This window comes from Pleuronectes platessa, chromosome 16, assembly GCF_947347685.1.
Source record: "Pleuronectes platessa chromosome 16, fPlePla1.1, whole genome shotgun sequence".
NCBI classification, from domain to species: domain Eukaryota; kingdom Metazoa; phylum Chordata; class Actinopteri; order Pleuronectiformes; family Pleuronectidae; genus Pleuronectes; species Pleuronectes platessa.
Window position 1 is genome coordinate 15,374,653 of NC_070641.1, and position 7,898 is coordinate 15,382,550.

The window sequence follows — 7,898 nt, forward strand, 5'->3', positions numbered from 1 at the left end:
CCACAAACTTGTGTCACGATCCTGGTTGACTGCTGCAGGCGTGGCCTGTTGAGCTCTCATCACTTTACCAACGTAACGTCCTCATTTTCTCACTTCACAATTAACACTATAACACATGTAATTCCCAACATTAGTATTCTCTTTAAAGAGAGCCAGGAACCTGAAGAGCAACTAGACTCCCACTTAGTCGGGCCAAAGTGATTTCCTTGGTTGCAATTCATGTCGCATGCTATAATTATTATAATAAACATAAATATTCTGCACTTATCTTTAATGAACCTGGCTTTTTTTCTATAAGCTCTTTCTGCTCAATGATAATTGTAATCATAATCATAATCATAATAAACAGGATTCATAATAGAATCTTACAATAAGGAGGTCTGAATGCTTCTCGCTCATACACGATGTCATGCATTAAAATTGGTGGAAGAGAAATAACAACAACGTCAAGAGGCCGATGCAAAGGTTTGGCTTTAAAACTATGTAAAAGTACAAATCCTCCCTTATATACTGTCTAATCCTCTGGGATATCATATTCAACATAAATGTATGTACAGTGTGTATACACTTTTATAAACAGTGTATATTCATCAGATTAATAGTGTAAAATCCAATAAAGTTTTCTTTTACATTTATAGAAATGGGCCTCAAACAGATAATAAATAATATCATCGGCCTCCGTGAGGTCAAAGATAATAAAATGTAATACCATTATAGCTATAACGTCTGACAAGAGCATAAAATACATTTACCATCTTGCTCCTCTCCCCATCATACCTGACCTGAAGCACGAGTGCAGACAAACAGTCGCAGTCATGAGGCATTCCACGAATGCTGCGGTAATGTCATTATCAGCACACGGACTGGGAATCAAGGGAAGGAAACAGCTCAGTAATTAAAACCTCAATACGTTAGATAGAATAATAAATCAGGTAATGATTGTACACACAGTCATCAGCTATTATCCCACTTGAGAGGTTCTAATCTTTTTCTTTGGTTTGTTGAAAGTAAAGAGATCAGCTCTTCACAATAAAGCCAAACAGAGCATCCACCTGGGGGGTTTGAACACAGCACTCCCTCCAGTGATTTGTCACATCACTTCTAACCAGAAGAAAAACAACATTTCCTGCGTTGACTTGCCGTTTGCTCACTGGTGTCATTTGAAAAGAGGGAAACATGACGAACCAGCCACAGGTCAGGGGCGAATGCATTCATTTTCTTTTCTTATATCCTTCTGGAGAAACGTCCCTCACTCGGCCACTTTTAGCGCGGGTGACTCCCGCCACTGGTGTGGTACCTGTCCAAGAACAACTGGTCTGGGGTCGCTGCCGAGCCGGAGTCTGACACAGTGATTACAGCTGGTGCTCGCGGTGAGGAAAGCTGCGGTTTTCGTGCTGAATATCTGAGGAATCCATTGTGAGCTTCACCTTCTCCGAGGCTGCACTTGACTGAATTATTTGCGGTGAGGAGGATGCGAGTGTGTCCCCAAAGCTCCCTGTATATCTTAGCCGGATGTCAGTATGGATTGGCCTGCGTGCGCCGATCTGCCACATCGTTGAAACCACTGGTATTCAAGTTGGGACTGATCGGTGTCTGTGTTATTTTATCTGAACGGAGGGTATTGGAAAGCTGAGGGCCTGAGGATCCACACAAGTGAAAGAACGGGAAGATATGAGATGCTCGACACTTGTAAGATCCTAAAAACCACACTCCAATGGAGTCATTGTGCAGGACAGCTCTTGCCTCATGCGTGCCTGCAGAGACCCACCACACAAATCTCCGTGATGCTGAGATTGAGATGCAATGAGCACCTGTAACTTTGGAAAAAAAAAACTATATCTTTCTACCTGAAGAGCCACATTGTCACTCATGTTACCGTCCATCAGCTGGAGACCTGCCACCAATAACCTCCCAGAGGCCCCAGGGAGCCATATCCCAAACTCTGAGGCGCTTTTTTTTCCTCTTTTCAGACAGAACTGCCTCGTGACGTGCTGCAGCAGGCTCACGCCAAAAACAAATCATACACTTGACATGGAACATCCCTGTGTGTGTGTGTGTCTGTGTGTGTGTGTGTGTGTGGTGGGTGTGAGGGCCGCCTGACATACGTGTGGCATGTTTTCGGGGGAGCAAGCGCTGAGCTCGATGCGTGCGTGGATTGTCATGACGTGTTTCGTGCTGCTCAGGACACATTGTAAACTCCATCAGTCACCCAATAAATCCTGCTGGAGGGAAAACACAACACAAGATATATGACTGTGTAATGAACGCGGGCCGAGGCCGAGGTGTAGCGGACTGGACTCAGCCTGAATGGGGTGTATGGGTTCAGCGAGAACGGGGTGTAATCCGCTGGGAGTGGGTTCAGCGTGGAGAGTACAGGGCTGCGGGGGGGGGGGTAGACACAAGGCCCTAGTCACAAGGGGTTAATTGTAGGTGTTTAAAGAGCACATGTCGTTAAAGAGCCGGTGGGTGGAAAAGAGTTCTATTTATACACGGGCAGAGGTAATAAGGTGAAATTATTCTGTCCGACAGAGATGGGATGTGACCACAGCGGGCTGGTGGAGGCTCCGAGACTCCCGAGAATGTTTTCAGTCCAAATACGGGGGCTGAAACGTAAGATTGCTAATTAATTCCCATTTACATACAGCCGGCTGCGGTTTCCATCGCGCCCTGCAGCCCCGGCGCCCTGTCACTGCGGGCGATTGATTGACTAATTAATGATTCCCCAGATGCAACAATTAAACCGAAATTAACTTAATAGGCCTCCGACGGTATTATGCCACGGTAATGTTTTCATTACTCGTGTTTACATGATAATACATATAAACACAGGCGTGCACACAGAGAGCGAGGAATCACACGAGTGACCTGGAGGCTCTGAGCGGCCTGGATCCCTTCTCGGTTTCATCAAGGACGGTGTTATTGTATGACTCCATGATTAACACAAATCTGTATGTTTATGGCAGCCTGACTGAAATCTGAACCACAAATTTCAGATTGAGATGTTCGAATCAGAATCAAGAAGGGCCTCAGAAATTAGACGTTTAAAATCAGATTTTTACATGAAAGCCCTTTAATCCCTGATTTAATACTGGTTATGACAGATGTTGTACATTTTTCAATCTAATCATCTTTCTTATTTGGTTTTGTCTTCTTTTGCTCTACGTTGTTTTATTCCCATTTATTTTGTTAAGCACTTTGTAGCTTTGTTTGGATAAGCGTTATTGGAATAAAGTTTTATCACTATTTTATCATTGTAAGAATCTCTCCAGTGATTAAAAGCAGCTTTCCTCACTCCACTAGAGGGAGCAACTCCATAGGGATCAGATATAGAGGTCCCACATGATACAGTTTGATAGTGCACCAGTCTCTCTCGCACACACACAGACACACGCACACACACACACACACACACACACACACACATTCACACATTCACACATGTACACACTTGCCCTGAAGCAGCGAGACATGATGTAATTTCTAGATATTATCACAGGCTTTAGCACATGTAGTTTTCTTTTGAATTCCCAGGACTGGCTCCTCATCAAGGAAAGCATAATAGGGTTAATGTGCATGTCACACATTTAATGGATGTAAATAAGCATTGTGCGGTTTAAAATGACCAGAATATGAGAGTTGGTCTAAGTTCCACTATTCCAACGAAATAATCTTAGTAAAAATGTAAGACTTATGTTAAATGCTGAAACTTTATTTTAAGGTTTCTCTATTTAAACAGAACACAACATTGGACATATTTACGCATACCTTCATTTAAGATTGTTTATGTGTTAATAACTTAGGTATTTCCTTCATAGAAGAAACAACACACACGTTGTGCACTGGTCAGTGAGGTGTGGTCCCTGCCTGAGGATGTCCACAGGGAAGAGTTTGTGGTTTCCAGAAACTGATCATGGCGAAGGCGTAAGAAACCCAAGAAAAAAGGAAAACGCAAACTTAGCAACCTGCCAAAATCATCATGCAATTTTCTGGAGCACTCTAAAATGCCAAGGGAGGCCAGCTCTCCTTCCCTCGCTTGATAGTTTTCTTAAATGCTCAACTTCCTCTAAATCCCTGTTAAGCAGCAGTTTTTTTTTTCCCCTTGTCAGCCAACTGATTTTGAAACATTTGGAGGGAGGAAAAAACGGTGAAGTAGCAGAACACGAGAGAGGAGTGAGGCTGTGATTAATAGATGCTTCCATAAATGAAACGTCTGTCATTCAGAGAGCGTTTTCCCCTGGTGCTCGGGTTACACGCACTGAAACGGCATTTGTCCGTATTATGGAGGGCCCGGTTTTTTACCCTTCCTGTCTGCCTGCTGCTAGAGGAGAGAGGCCAGAGTGCTATGGCATGACGGTCAGTGGCACCCACCCTGCGTTTCCATCGGCGCCTGCTGTCCGCGCCAAGGCTGAAAAAGGTGAGATGGCTGATATACACACTCGCAACACATGAGGCTGTCAGAAATCAGCGAGAGGCCACCTCGGTCTTCAGGAGGCAGAAATGTGGATTCAGTCTTATGGAAAAGCCGTAAAGATCCATTCTGCCTTTCAGAGGGAACGGGAGTTCTCAGTCAAGGGGTCAAGAGCTCGTACAACTCTGCTTCCTTTGGCCAATACGCTCGTAGCTCCAAGCAGCAAATGACACATTACTCAGCAGCAGACAGGGAATAAATAAAACTCATCAACATTGGGTGACATGCTGGCAGTTGGCTCGCTCGGCGTTGACAGTTAAAACGTCGCGAGCCGGACGCATATTTCATTATGTGTGCTTTTGATTTAGGCCCAAGCGGAGCGGCCCGCCGCAGGCAAACCCACACACAAACGGTGATTCACTGCCTTTGTGTAAATATTCTTTTTGGCTCTTGTCCTCTGGTTGTGTCTCGGTATTACTTTTCCAGGGAGAGGGTGACCTGCCTCGGCCGTGCGAGGGCCTGTCTGGGCCTTCCTCGCTTCATTGATTCATTTTGGCTTTGTGGGGAAAAACTACAAAAAACACGACTCCTCTTTCTCGACAGATAAATAGTTATGTTGTAATTACACAGATGGACACTTATTTGTCACCATGCTGAAATCTGATGATAAATAGTGTCTTAAATCAAAATGAGCCCCAACTACAAATCCCAGCAATTACATGAAGGTGTTAGAGATTTGAGCCTTTCTATTCTGTCACTCTCTGGGGTTATAACAAAGTGAAGCATCCAGTTTTGACAGCAGACAAAGTCTCATTTCAAAGTGTTCATTTGCTTTGAAGTGAGGCCGAGCAGACAAACAGAGCGATTAGAAGATTAAGAACACGATGACGCCAGCCGACCTTGTGCATCTGAGAAGCTGCTCGGTGGGAGGAAATCTGATATAGTACTGGCAAACATTTAATAACTGTGTACAGGTTCTTAGTCTGGGTCACATCCTGACAACTGTGAAGTCATTACGATCTTTGCAACAACTTAAGACAGCAGTTAATTTCGGTCTTGGAAAGCAGAGCAGTTTTTTTTTTTCTCCGTCTCCCTGTGTAATTCTAAGATGATGGTGAGACTAATAAATGTTTTAAGCTCATGGAATTTGTGGTTGACCGAAAATGAAAAAACTGAGAAAACTAAAACATAAAAAGAAGGAAACGTGACTGGTAAGCTTGTGTGGGTCAGTCTTTACTGTTTTACAGCAAATGGAAACACTTGAATGCATCAGCAAATATTAAAGCACAATTTGAACCCTAAGAAAACACAACTTTTCAACATCCAAATCAAGCAGGTTGAGAGATCAGAGCTCTCGTTGCTAATGCAATCAGCAAATTTGGCTAAAAACGTATAAAACCCTCCATTAGAGAATAATCATGTTATTATGGGGATGCACTTAATTTAGAATCAGAATCAGAATTTAGGTGTGTCGCCAAGTCGGTATACATAAGTACAAGGAATTTGCTGTGGTGTCTTATTGAAAGGATACATAGAAATTATTATAAACACTAGAAACTAGGAAAAGGATCACATGAACAGTAGATATTTAAAGTTTGATTCATGCACAGTGTTGTTTGGCGTGAGCTTTTAATCCTGATGATTGCCAGGATTCTGGAATCATTTCTATCTTTATTTAGATAGAAATATGTTAAGTTGAGAAAATGTCCTAGAGATATTGCCAAGATAATTTTGTTTCTAGTGAGTCTAATACAGCCCTTGCCCCCGGCCCAACCTCTTATTCCTCAATTAAACCACATTTCATCAGCACCGACCCCAACAGGAGTGATAGGACTGTTTTTATTTTGTTGTGAAAACCCTCCGGTGGCCTTTTGATGGGATTCCCAGCTCTGTCCGGGTGAGGCAGCTGCCGGAGAGATCATGGGCTGCGTTCGCACGGCACCCGCTGAGAGCCCCTGTGCATCATGGGAGAAGCTCTCCCAGATCATTTCCATAAATATGAGTAATGTGCCCCTTTTCCACTTTGGTGAGAGTCCCTCAGGGAGGACACGGGGATGAATGCTTGCGCCATGACATCTCCAGACCGATAAGTTATCCGCAAATGCGTTTCTGGATTCACAGAGATTTGTTTATTGACGTTTAGTGGCAATTACCAGCATTTCAATGAGGACGGGATTCGACCCCCTGACTGGTAACAGCTTCCTTAAAAAAAAAAAAGAAGCCATAGTTGAATGTGGTAAAGAGATAATAACTCAAATGCATGAAAACTGTCATGGTTAGGCCGTCACTTGTTGCATGTTAACACACACGAGAGCACCTAGAGGCTGGTGAGACAAATTGTCCTCTTCCATCCGAGGACATCAGTTACTTACAACATTTCAGATCACTTGTTTTGTCACATATGAAAATGTTCAAAACTCAGGTTGCATAAGGACTGATACAAAGGAATTAAATGAAAACATAAAAATACAACAGAACACCCTGATTTCATATTAATATTGTTAACACACAGTACATCAAAATTGTCGGTTGGACCTAAACTCAATTGTAAAAGCATTGACTCAACATCCCCAAACTGTGGAGCTGCACAAACTTCAGTTATTTTCATTTCATTTCATTTGCTAGTCCTTTCTCTCAGTTTTTTTATTTTCTCTAAACAGTAATAAAGTACAGATACTTTACATCCCTGTCTCATGGTCCATTTAGTTTAAGACTGTCATCCATGTCGTCTTCTCTGTTTCCCTGAAGGTCGCACTGTAAGCCAATGTGTACCTGGCTTTAGGCACAATTAAATTCATGCAGGAAGGTCTGCACGGGTCAGCGGGCCGGCTCGTCCAGAATCAAAAGGGGCTCTATAAAACCCAATGCTTCTGCCAGTGTTGTCGTGAGGCAGTGAATAAGAGGAATGGTCATAACTTTTTATCATTGGATCGACAGTCAGACAGGAAGAGAACATAAAACACTTCTTTTTTATGTTCTCTTGATAACACAGGGCTCTGTGATAAAGGGTTCTTTTCTCTCACATATAACATGTGTTCGTTATGACAACACAACAAATCAAGTTTCTAAACTGCTTTTAAAAATAACATTTCACTAAAGCCATACTCTAGGGATAGAATTTGAGATCTCTCAGTTTTTGTGTGGTTGGAAAATATTTAATGCAAAAAAAATGGTGAAAAACCATTGATACTCTTAAACTTACAGATATAGGATCACAAATGAACTGGACTCTAAAATCTTTGAAGAAATCATCTATTTCTGCCACATGTTTCCACAAGAACTTAGAAGTTCACGTCCCCCTATTCCCCTTACAGCTGTTACAGATGTTTATTCCTGTGGGGATGGAAGGGCCAAAGGGCAGGACCTCCAGTGCTTGTGATGGTTTATGCCGACTTAACTGTATAAATCTAACCCTGGGACGCCAAAGTATTACAGTTGGTTTTAAGTTATTGTTCTGTGAAATGCAATTTGTACTTCTGTGCTCACCCGC